Source organism: Ovis aries, unplaced genomic scaffold, assembly GCF_016772045.2.
Source record: "Ovis aries strain OAR_USU_Benz2616 breed Rambouillet unplaced genomic scaffold, ARS-UI_Ramb_v3.0 scaffold_87, whole genome shotgun sequence".
NCBI classification, from domain to species: domain Eukaryota; kingdom Metazoa; phylum Chordata; class Mammalia; order Artiodactyla; family Bovidae; genus Ovis; species Ovis aries.
The window spans coordinates 48,277-61,039 of NW_024599828.1; positions in this window are offsets into that span (position 1 = coordinate 48,277).

Genomic DNA, 12,763 nt, shown 5'->3' on the forward strand with positions numbered 1-12,763 from the left:
GGACTAGGTTGTCATGTTGGACCCTGGGGCAGCACAGGCCTTACCACTGGGAGCAGCCTTTCCTCCACTTCAACCATGTGGAAAGCAGGTTGTATATTTATGTACAATATACTGATTTTAATATTAGCAACTAATTTTTTCCCCTGAAAAAACAGTGGGCATGAAATCTCCACAGCGATGTGCTAGAATCAGCCTTCAGTCTCTGCAGGTTTTTATTTCTGGCCTAGAGTTGGGAGTGCCCTGGGGAAAGAAGGTATGAAATTCAAGTTGGATGATTTCCAAAGGGACTGAATGCATACTAAACATGTTTGTTTCCTCTCTATTTATAAATAAAGATCATTAGGGACATACAAACCAGCAAATTTAACTGCTGAAGATAAATGGAGATATTTTGGGTGTAATTTTTCCATAGGGTCTATGCCATGAAAGATTTTGTCTGCCACATGAAACATACAAAAATAATTTTGAAATGTCTTACCAATCAAAGAACACAAAACAACTGCGGCAGCCAAAGTAAAGACAATCGGGTTTAATGACTCATCCAGGACTTTCAGGGCCTATTCCGGCATGAGATCTATTCATGCCTGTCCCTTGAATACAACAGGAGCCTCTCCTGGTTGCCAAATGTGTATAGATGGGGCACTGTGTTTTAATCCTCATTTTTGCATATTGTTTAAATTCAGTTTTGGTGGTTAAATTCCAACAAGGGTAATATCACATCACTGACAAATGACAAACGTATATGCCCCTTGAACGATGGTGTTGGAGAAGTCTCTTAAGAGTCCCTTGGACTGCTAGGGGATCAAACCAGTCCATCCTAAGGGAAATCAGTCCTGAATATTCACCGGAAGGACTGATGCTGAAGCTGAAGCTCCAACTGTTTGCCCACCTGATGGGAAGAATGGACTCATTGGAAAAGACCCTGATGTTGGAAAAGATTGAAGGCAGGAGGAGAATAGGAAGACAGATGATAAGATGGTTGGATAACATCACCATCTTGGTGGACATGAGCTTGAGCAAGTGCTGGGAGTTGGTGATGGATAGGGAAGCCTGGCATGATGCAGTCGATGGGGTTGCAAAGAGTCGGACAGGACTGAGTGAAATAGAGGAGAAAGAATAATAAATCTGATTGTATCAAGTTGGTGACTAGCTGCATGTAACAACACATTAATTAAGTGTTTTTAAAATTCAAATTATGACTACATTCAAAGTGGAATATCTTCTAATGACAAACAAAAATACTGCCCATCCAAAAGAAAACCAAAGAAAATGAAAAGAAAATAAATCTGAAACTATGTTCAACAACCTGCTGTTCCGATTTTGTTTCTGTTATTGTAACAGAATCATATGTCTCTTAACAGGTAAAAGCAAGTCAATAATTAAAACTAATATTGTTCTGAAGAATCACTTTCACTGGTTAGAAAAAGAGGTTCACACATAACATAAAGAAGTTTAATTAAAACCCTACTGTCTTAAATCTTGAACTGAAAGCATAATTTTGTACCAACTAATTATATTCCTTTTTATTTTATTTTTTAGGGTAAATGTACTTCTTATTCTGACCAATGTAGAGCTTAGAAGCAATGACAACTTGATAACAGTGGCTATTCTGAGGTCTAACATGTAGCTTCTAAATGTATTTCCCAACAGACAATCCATAGATTCTTAAAGAGATGGCTGATTTCAGGACTGGGTCAAGAAATGCACAAAATAATCTTGGGAATCTTGAAGAACCAGAAACCTGAGGGACTTCAAAGACCAGTGGGGACTGGACAGAAATTTTAGGAATCCAAATGAAAAAGCCAAATATCTACCAGTTTGTTGGGCAGGATGATGTTTCTGCTTCTCAACACACTGTTTATGTTCCTCATAGCTTTTCTGCCAAGAAGCAAAACACTTCTGATTTCATGGCTGCAGGCAGCATCCAGAAATCTGTCATTGCTTCCACATTTTCTCCTTCTATTTGCCATGAAGGATGGGCCTGGATCCCATGATGTAGTTTTTTTTTTTTTAAATTTTTTAAATTTTAAAATCTTTAATTCTTACATGCGTTCCCAAACATGACCCCCCCTCCCACCTCCCTCCCCACAACATCTCTCTGGGTCATCCCCATGCACCAGCCCCAAGCATGCTGCACCCTACGTCAGACATGGACTGGCGATTCAATTCTTACATGATAGTATACATGTTAGAATGTCATTCTCCCAAATCATCCCACCCTCTCCCTCTCCCTCTGAGTCCAAAAGTCCGTTATACACATCTGTGTCTCTTTCCCTGTCTTACATACAGGGTCATCATTGCCATCTTCCTAAATTCCATATATATGTGTTAGTATACTGTATTGGTGTTTTTCTTTCTGGCTTACTTCACTCTGTATAATCAGCTCCAGTTTCATCCATCTCATCAGAACTGATTCAAATGAATTATTTTTAATGGCTGAGTAATACTCCATTGTGTATATGTACCACAGCTTTCTTATCCATTCATTTGCTGATGGACATCTAGGTTGTTTCCATGTTCTGGCTATTATAAACAGTGCTGCGATGAACATTGGGGTACATGTGTCTCTTTCAATTCTGGTTTCCTCAGTGTGTATGCCCAGCAGTGGGATTGCTGGGTCATAAGGTAGTTCTATTTGCAATTTTTTAAGGAATCTCCACACTGTTCTCCATAGTGGCTGTACTAGTTTGCATTCCCACTAACAGTGTAGGAGGGTTCCCTTTTCTCCACACCCTTTCCAGCATTTATTGCTTGCAGATTTTTGGATCGCAGCCATTCTGACTGGTGTGAAGTGGTACCTCATTGTGGTTTTGATTTGCATTTCTCTAATAATGAGTGATGTTGAGCATCTTTTCATGGGTTTGTTAGCCATCCATATGTCTTCTTTGGAGAAATGTCTGTTTAGTTCTTTGGCCCATTTTTTGATTGGGTCGTTTATTTTTCTGGAATTGAGCTGCATAAGTTGCTTGTATATTTTTGAGATTAGTTGTTTGTCAGTTGCTTCATTTGCTATTATTTTCTCCCATTCAGAAAGCTGTCTTTTCACCTTGCTTATATTTTCCTTTGTTGTGCAGAAGCTTTTAATTTTAATTAGATCCCATTTGTTTATTTTTGCTTTTATTTCCAGAATTCTGGGAGGTGGATCATAGAGGATCCTGCTGTGATTTATGTCTGAGAGTGTTTTGCCTATGTTCTCCTCTAGGAGTTTTATAGTTTCTGATCTTACATTTAGATCTTTTTTTTTTTTTTTTATTTTTAAATTTTAAAATCTTTAATTCTTACATGCATTCCCAAACATGAACCCCCTCCCACCTCCCTCCCCATAACATCTTTCTGGGTCATCCCCATGCACCAGCCCCAAGCATGCTGCATCCTGCGTCAGACATAGACTGGCGATTCAATTCACATGATAGTATACATGTTAGAATGTCATTCTCCCAAATCATCCCACCCTCTCCCTCTCCCTCTGAGTCCAAAAGTCCGTTATACACATCTGTGTCTCTTTCCCTGTCTTGCATACAGGGTCGTCATTGCCATCTTCCTAAATTCCATATATATGTGTTAGTATACTGTATTGGTGTTTTTCTTTCTGGCTTACTTCACTCTGTATGATCGGCTCCAGTTTCATCCATCTCAACAGAACTGATTCAAATGAATTCTTTTTAACGGCTGAGTAATACTCCATTGTGTATATGTCCCACAGCTTTCTTATCCATTCATCTGCTGATGGACATCTAGGTTGTTTCCATGTCCTGGCTATTATAAACAGTGCTGCGATGAACATTGGGGTACATGTGTCTCTTTCAATTCTGGTTTCCTTGGTGTGTATGCCCAGAAGTGGGATTGCTGGGTCATAAGGTAGTTCTATTTGCAATTTTTTAAGGAATCTCCACACTGTTCTCCATAGTGGCTGTACTAGTTTGCATTCCCACCAACAGTGTAGGAGGGTTCCCTTTCTCCACACCCTCTCCAACATTTATTGCTTGCAGATTTTTGGATCGCAGCCATTCTGACTGGTGTGAAGTGGTACCTCATTGTGGTTTTGATTTGCATTTCTCTAATAATGAGTGATGTTGAGCATCTTTTCATGTGTTTGTTAGCCATCCGTATGTCTTCTTTGGAGAAATGTCGATTTAGTTCTTTGGCCCATTTTTTGATTGGGTCGTTTATTTTTCTGGAGTTGAGCTGCAGAAGTTGCTTGTATATTTTTGAGATTAGTTGTTTGTCAGTTGCTTCATTTGCTATTATTTTCTCCCATTCAGAAGGCTGTCTTTTCACCTTGCTTATATTTTCCTTTGTTGTGCAGAAGCTTTTAATTTTAATCCATTTTGAGTTTATTTTTGTGTGCGGTGTTAGAAAGTGATCTAGTTTCATTCTTTTACAAGTGGTTGACCAGTTTTCCCAGCACCACTTGTTAAAGAGATTGTCTTTACTCCATTGTATATTCTTGCCTCCTTTGTCAAAGATAAGGTGTCCATATGTGTGTGGATTTATCTCTGGGCTTTCTATTTTGTTCCATTGATCTATATGTCTGTCTTTGTGCCAGTACCATACTGTCTTGATGACTGTGGCTTTATAGTAGAGCCTGAAGTCAGGCAAGTTGATTCCTCCAGTTCCATTCTTCTTTCTCAAGATTGCTTTGGCTATTTGAGGTTTTTTTGTATTTCCATACAAATCTTGAAATTATTTGTTCTAGTTCTGTGAAAAATGTGGCTGATAGCTTGATAGGGATTGCATTGAATTTGTAAATTGCTTTGGGTAGTATACTCATTTTCACTATATTGATTCTTCCGATCCATGAACATGGTGTATGTCTCCATCTATTAGTGTCCTCTTTGATTTCTTTCATCAGTGTTTTATAGTTTTCTATATATAGGTCTTTAGTTTCTTTAGGTAGATATATTCCTAAGTATTTTATTCTTTTCGTTGCAATGGTGAATGGAATTGTTTCCTTAATTTCTTTTCTACTTTCTCATTATTCGTGTATAGGAATGCAAGGGATTTCTGTGTGTTGATTTTATATCCTGCAACTTTACTATATTCATTGATGAGCTCTAGTAATTTTCTGGTGGAGTCTTTAGGGTTTTCCATGTAGAGGATCATGTCATCTGCAAACAGTGAGAGTTTTACTTCTTCTTTTCCAATTTGGATTCCTTTTATTTCTTTTTCTGCTCTGATTGCTGCGGCCAAAACTTCCAGGACTATGTTGAATAGTAGCGGTGAAAGTGGACACCCTTGTCTTGTTCCTGACTTTAGGGGAAATGCTTTCAATTTTTCACCATTGAGGATAATGTTTGCTGTGGGTTTGTCATAGATAGCTTTTATTATGTTGAGGTATGTTCCTTCTATTCCTGCTTTCTGGAGAGTTTTTATCATAAATGGATGTTGAATTTTGTCAAAGGCCTTCTCTGCATCTATTGAGATAATCATATGGTTTTTATTTTTCAATTTGTTAATGTGGTGAATTACATTGATTGATTTGCGGATATTGAAGAATCCTTGCATCCCTGGGATAAAGCCCACTTGGTTATGGTGTATGATCTTTTTAATGTGTTGTTGGATTCTGATTGCTAGAATTTTGTTGAGGATTTTTGCATCTATGTTCATCAGTGATATTGGCCTGTAGTTTTCTTTTTTGTGACATCTTTGTCAGGTTTTGGTATTAGGGTGATGGTGGCCTCATAGAATGAGTTTGGAAGTTTACCTTCCTCTGCAATTTCTGGAAGAGTTTGAGGAGGATAGGTGTTAGCTCTTCTCGAAATTTTTGGTAGAATTCAGCTGTGAAGCCGTCTGGACCTGGGCTTTTGTTTGCTGGAAGATTTCTGATTACAGTTTCAATTTCCATGCTTGTGATGGGTCTGTTAAGATTTTCTATTTCTTCCTGGTTCAGTTTTGGAAAATTGTACTTTTCTAAGAATTTGTCCATTTCTTCCACGTTGTCCATTTTATTGGCATACAACTGCTGATAGTAGTCTCTTATGATCCTTTGTATTTCTGTGTTGTCTGTTGTGATCTCTCCATTTTCATTTCTAATTTTATTGATTTGATTTTTCTCTCTTTGCTTCTTGATGAGTCTGGCTAATGGTTTTTCAATTTTATTTATCCTTTCAAAGAAGCAGCTTTTGGCTTTGTTGATTTTTGCTATGGTCTCTTTTGTTTCTTTTGCATTTATTTCTGCCCTAATTTTTAAGATTTCTTTCCTTCTACTAACTCTGGGGTTCTCCAACTCTTCCTTTTCTATTGCTTTAGTTGTAGAGTTAGGTTATTTATTTGACTTTTTTCTTGTTTCTTGAGGTATGCCTGTATTGCTATGAACTTTCCTCTAAGCACTGCTTTTATAGTGTCCCACAGGTTTTGGGTTGTTGTGTTTTCATTTTCATTCGTTTCTATGCATATTTTGATTTCTTTTTGATTTCTTCTGTGATTTGTTGGTTATTCAGAAGTGTGTTGTTCATCCTCCATATGTTGGAATTTTTAAATAGTTTTTCTCCTGTAATTGAGATCTAATCTTAATGCATTATGGTCAGAAAAGATGCTTGGAATGATTTCAATTTTTTGAATTTATCAAGTTTAGATTTATGGCCCAGGATGTGATCTATCCTGGAGAAGGTTCCATGAGCACTTGAAAAAAGGTGAAATTCATTGTTTTGGGGTGAAATGTCCTATAGACATCAATTAGGTCTAACTGATCTAATGTATCATTTAAAGTTTGCGTTTCTTTGTTGATTTTCTGTTTAGTTGATCTGTCCATAGGTGTGAGTGGGGTATTAAAGTCTCCCACTATTATTGTGTTATTGTTGATTTCCCCTTTCATACTTGTTAGCATTTGTCTTACATATTGTGGTGCTCCTATATTGGGTGCATACATATTTATAATTGTTATGTCTTCTTCTTGGATTGTTCCTTTGATCATTATGTAGTGACCTTCTTTGTCTCTTTTCACAGCCTTTGTTTTAAAGTCTATTTTATCAGATATGAGTATTGCCACTCCTGCTTTCTTTTGGTCTCTATTTGCGTGGTATATCTTTTCCAGCCCTTCACTTTCAGTCTGTATGTGTCCCTTGTTTTGAGGTGGGTCTCTTGTAAGCAGCATATAGAGGGGTCTTGTTTTTGTATCCATTCGGCCAGTCTTTGTCTTTTGGTTGGGGCGTTCAACCCATTTACGTTTAAGGTAATTATTGATAAGTATGATCCCGTTACCATTTACTTTATTGTTTTGGGTTCGGGTTTATACACCCTTTTCGTGTTTCCTGTCTAGAGGATATCCTTTAGAATTTGTTGGAGAGCTGGTTTGGTGGTGCTGAATTCTCTCAGCTTTTGCTTGTCTGTAAAGCTTTTGATTTCTCCTTCGTATTTGAATGAGATCCTTGCTGGGTACAGTAATCTGGGCTGTAGGTTATTGTCTTTCATCACTTTAAGTATGTCTTGCCATTCCCTCCTGGCCTGAAGAGTTTCTATTGAAAGATCAGCTGTTATCCTTATGGGAATCCCCTTGTGTGTTATTTGTTGTTTTTCCCTTGCTGCTTTTAATATTTGTTCTTTGTGTTTGATCTTTGTTAATTTGATTAATATGTGTCTTGGGGTGTTTCGCCTTGGATTTATCCTATTTGGAACTCTCTGTGTTTCTTGGACTTGGGTGATTATTTCCTTCCCCATTTTAGGGAAGTTTTCAACTATTATCTCCTCAAGGATTTTCTCATGATCTTTCTTTCTGTCTTCTTCTTCTGGGACTCCTATAATTCCGAATGTTGGAGCGTTTCATATTGTCCTGGAGGTCTCTGAGATTGTCCTCATTTCTTTTAATTCGTTTTTCTTGTTTCCTCTCTGATTCATTTATTTCTACCATTCTATCTTCTATTTCACTAATCCTATCTTCTGCCTCCGTTATTCTACTATTTGTTGCCTCCAGAGTGTTTCTGATCTCATTTATTGCGTTATTCATTATATTTTGACTCTTTTTATTTCTTCTAGGTCCTTGTTAAACCTTTCTTGCATCTTCTCAATCCTTGTCTCTAGGCTATTTATCTGTGTTTCCATTTTGATTTCAAGATTTTGGATCATTTTCACTATCAATATTCGGAATTCCTTCTCCAGTAGATTCCCTACTTCTTCCTCTTTTGTTTGGTTTGGTGGGCAACTCTCCTGTTCCTTTACCTGCTGAGTATTCCTCTGTCTCTTCATCTTGGTTATATTGCTGCGTTTGGGGTGGCCTTTTTATATTCTGGTAATTTGTGGAGTTCTCTTTATTATGGAGCTTCCTCACTTTGGGTGGGGTTCTATCAGTGGCTTGTCAAGGTTTCCTGGTTAGGGAGGCTTGTGTTGGAGTTTTGGTGGGTGGAGCTGGGTTTCTTCTCTCTGGAGTGCAGTGGAGTGACCCGTAATGGGTTATGAGACATCAAAGGTTTTGGGATAATTTTGAGCTGCCTGTATATTGAGGCTCAGGGGAGTGTTCCTGTGTTGCTGGAGAATTTGAGTGGTATGTCTTGTTTTGGAACTTGTTGGCCCTTGGGTGGAGCTTTGTTTCGGTGTAGGTATGAAGGCATTAGATGGGCTCCTATTTCTTAATGTTCCCTGAATTCAAGAGTTCTCTAATGTTTTCAGGCTTTGGATTTAAGCTTCCTGCTTCTGGTTTTCAGTTTTATTTTTACAGTAGCCTCTAGGCTTCTCCATCTATACAGCACCGATGATAAAACATCTAGGTTAAAGATGAAAAGTTTCTCCACATTGAGGGACACTCAGAGAGGTTCACTGAGTTACAAGGAGAAGAGAAGATGGAGGGGGTAGTTAGAGGTAACTGAAATGAGATGCAGTGAGATCAAGAGAGGAGAGGCAAGCTAGCCAGTAGTCACTTCCTTATGTGCGCTCTATAGTCTGAACCGCTCAGAGGTATTTACAGAGTTATACAGGGCAGAGGAGAGGGAGGAAGTAGACAGAGGTGACCAGGAGGATAAGAGAGAGGAATGAGTAGGAGAGAGACAAATCCTGCCAGTAACCAGTTCCTTAGGTGTTCTCTACCGTCTGAAACACACAGAGATTCACAGAGTTGGATAGAGAAGAGATGGGGGAGAAAAGAGACAGAGGCCACCTGGTGGAGAAAAAGGAGAGTCCAGAGGAGGAGAGAGTGGTCAAGCCAGTAATCTAGCTCTCAGGTAAACTTGGGTAGTGAAGTTTGGGTTTTTAAATGTACAAAATTGACAACAAAAACCTAAGAGCAAAGATTAAAAATCTGGAGTAGAGGTTGGATTTTCAAAGATACAATATTAAAGAAAAGCAGAAGGAAAAAGGAAGAAAGAAAAAAAAGAATTATTAAAAAACAAACAAACAAACAAAACAAAACAAAACAAAACACCAACAACCATCCAAAAGAGTATATATGGTGTTTGCCTTAAAAAAAAAAAGTCTTTTTTTAAAAAATAGTAATACTAGGTTATAGAAATAAAAATTAGAGGAGAAATAGAAGACTTAACAATTTAAAAAAAGCTAGGAAAAAAAAGAAAAAAAAGCAAAAAGCAAAAAAAAAAAAAAGGAATGATTTTAAAAATATTAAAAATATATCTGGCTCTTCTCTGATGTTATGGGCCGTGTGGGCTCACTTCCAAGGTGGTTCCCTCTGTTTAACTTCTTCTGTTTGCTGGTTTTTTAGGCTCACTAGTTCAGTCGTGCTGTGGGGAGGGGGGATGCTGTTTTTGAAGACAATGGTCTGCTTTTCTGGTTGCCTGATGTCCTCTGCCAGCCTACAGAAGTTGTTTTGTGGAGTTTGCTCGGTGTTGAAATGTTCTTTTGAGGAATTTGTGAGGGAGAAAGTGATCTTCCCGTCCTATTCCTCCGCCATCTTTTTGATTTGGGGGACAAGCTGAACAAAAGTATTTCTCTTCAAGAGGGTGCCAATCAAGCAGAAGCAATTCCCATCTTTGCCTCCTAGATAAGCCATATGCTATTTTAGTTCTTTGCATAACTTCAAGGATGTTGCAACCTTTTAGGACTCAGTTTCTCCATCTGTGGTTTTTCAGATCCCTGTGTTTGCATTCTGAGGTTCACTCTTATTTTTCTGAAAGTACTTCTGGAAGCTCCCGTCTTGGCTTCTACACTGCCACCTGCGCGAAGGGTCGCCGTTGGTGGCCGGTGCGCCCGCCGGCTGCGCGATCTCTGCGGTGTGCACTGCTGGAGGAGATAGCGGCGGCCTGACCCTCGGCCTCCAGGCGTCTCCTCGCTCCTCAGCAGCGGCGGTCTCCACTTCCCTTCCTCCCAGAGGGTGAGCCTCCCAACTAGCCCGCAGGTTCTGCCACCGTCCCTCTGCCCACCCGAGTCCTCCAGTATTCTTGTTTGGAGAATTCCCATGGCAAGAGGAGCCTGGCTGACTACACTCCATGTATTGCCAAAGTTGGACACAGCTGAGCAACTAAGCACACTTATAAAAATAGAATAGTAGTGCCATCTATATTACCGCTGCATTTGACAGTATAGGCTTGAAATAAAAATACTACACTATTGTACTCCATACAGTTCTGTACAGTAAAGTACACAAAAGCACACCCAATTGTCTGGGATGAGCCCAAGACAATGTGTGTCAGATCTGTGAACTAACTGATGTGATTGCACATGCAAATACACTTTTACATGTGTAAAAGTTTTCAACTTGAAGGTTTGTATGTAACAGATTTGCTACACAGGTGTTCAGTGAATGTATGTAGTGAATGAACAAGAGAGGAGAGTAAGGAGCTGCCTGTTCTTTCCCTTTTTGCATGTTTAATGGCCACTCTGCATAGGAATTCCATTGAGCATAATTGAGGCCCAGCGTATGGGAACATGGCTGCAAGTGAGAGAGGACCAGGATCCCAGGAGGTGGGACAACAGCCATGGTTGGTTGAAAAGAGCCAGAAGTGCAAAAGAGGAGGAAACAATTTTTCACTGCTGTATGTGAAAGACTCAGCAAATATCCAGATTTGTTTGTTATGATTGAACTGTGTTTTTACCAATTGATTTTTCTTCCATTTTGTATATTTTCTTGCTTCTTTGCACATCTGGAATTTTTTAAAAAAATTTTATATATCTTAATTAGAGGATAATTACTTTATAATATTGTGAAGGAACTAGGACAAATACTTTCACAATTTATATAGAAATTTAAAATTGGATTTAGATGTAGTCATTTTTACCCTTTGGATGCTGGATTTTTAAAAATTATTATCAATTGTTCCTGGCACTGTTTGCAAACACTGTTAATTTCTTGGAAACTGTTGTACTTTTTGAAGGCTTGTTGTTCAGTTTTTTAAGCTTAGATGAGACTAACCTTTAGATGAGGTTTATTATTCCCCACTAGCAAGGCAATATTGTCTTTAAGGCCCTACTGATGTCATGGTAATTATGAATAATTTCCACTCTGGTGGGTGAGGACACAATTAGACTTGGCTCAATTTGAGGCTCACGGATTGTTCCCTATAATTCTGACCAGTACTATCAACTCTCCACTGAAAACTGGAGGGTATCATCTGTACCTTCCCACAGTTCTATCTGTGTAACTTTCTCTTGTGAACTCTTAACTATCTAGAGTCTCAAATCTCTCTTCTTGGGGAGACTTTTTGTCTCTGCCTAGATACCCACTCCTTGTATGTGTTGAAGACTATTTCTAGAGTTGGGGCAATTGTAGAACTCATCTTGCTTGCTCCTGGCCACCCCCCAGGAATCCATTCTCTGCTGCCAGATGTTTGATGTAAAAAACTACTCTTTCATTTATCTTGTCTATTTTGTAGTTGTTTGAGACAGAAGGATAAATGTGTCCTTTGCTCTTCTATGTCTACCAAAATGGAGGTACCCCTGCAATCAGAACTCACTGAATGCCTTGTGAAAGCTAGGCACTGACTTCTGTATATGGGTGCAAACTTTAATGGGGATAGGTGTTGGGGCCTTAGGAAGCCTCGTCTTGCTGGAGAAACATGCCAATTACAAATAGTATTTGCTATGTGGTATGTTCAGTTCAGTTCAGTCGCTCAGTCATGTCTGACTCTTTGCAAACCCGTGGAATGCATCACGCCAGGCCTTCCTGTCCTTCACCAACTTCTGAAGCCAGCTCAAACTCATGTCCATCAAGTCAGTGATGCCACCCAACCATCTCATCCTCTATCGTCCTCTTCTCCTCCTGCCTTCAGTCTTTCAAAGCAACAGGTCTTTTTAAATGAGTCAGTTCTTCACATCAGTTGGCCAAAGTATTGAATCTTCAGGTTCAGCATCAGTCCTGCCAGTGAATACTCAGGATTGATTTCATTTAGGATTGACTGGTTGGATCTCCTTGCAGTCCAAGGGACTTTCAAGAGTCTTGTCCAACACCACAGTTCAAAACCATCAATTCTTCATTGCTCACCATTCTTTATGGTGCAACTGTCACATCTGCTGGGGTCCAGCCCTGGTGGATCCAGGGAAATTCAAAGCGTGGACAGTGTAGGTGAGGAGAAACATTTATTTATTAATATAGAAATATAAGATTAGATTAGGAGGAATTAGTGTAGTAGGAAAATTAAGTGGAGAAAAGAGGCTGAATAACTTGGTTTACGTGGAAAACCAATAAAGTTCCAGACAAGGAACTTGCAGCATCTATGTTGGGCCACCGTCGCCCGTTTGAATATCGGAGAGTGCCCCACCTTGGGCTCTCTCTCTTACGGATCTTAGAAGCCAGGACAAGTAAGTAGACATGGTGAGCCTCCATGACCCAGATGGGAATTCAGCCTGAAATTAAAGAGGAGACACTGGGGAAACCAGTCCAGTGACT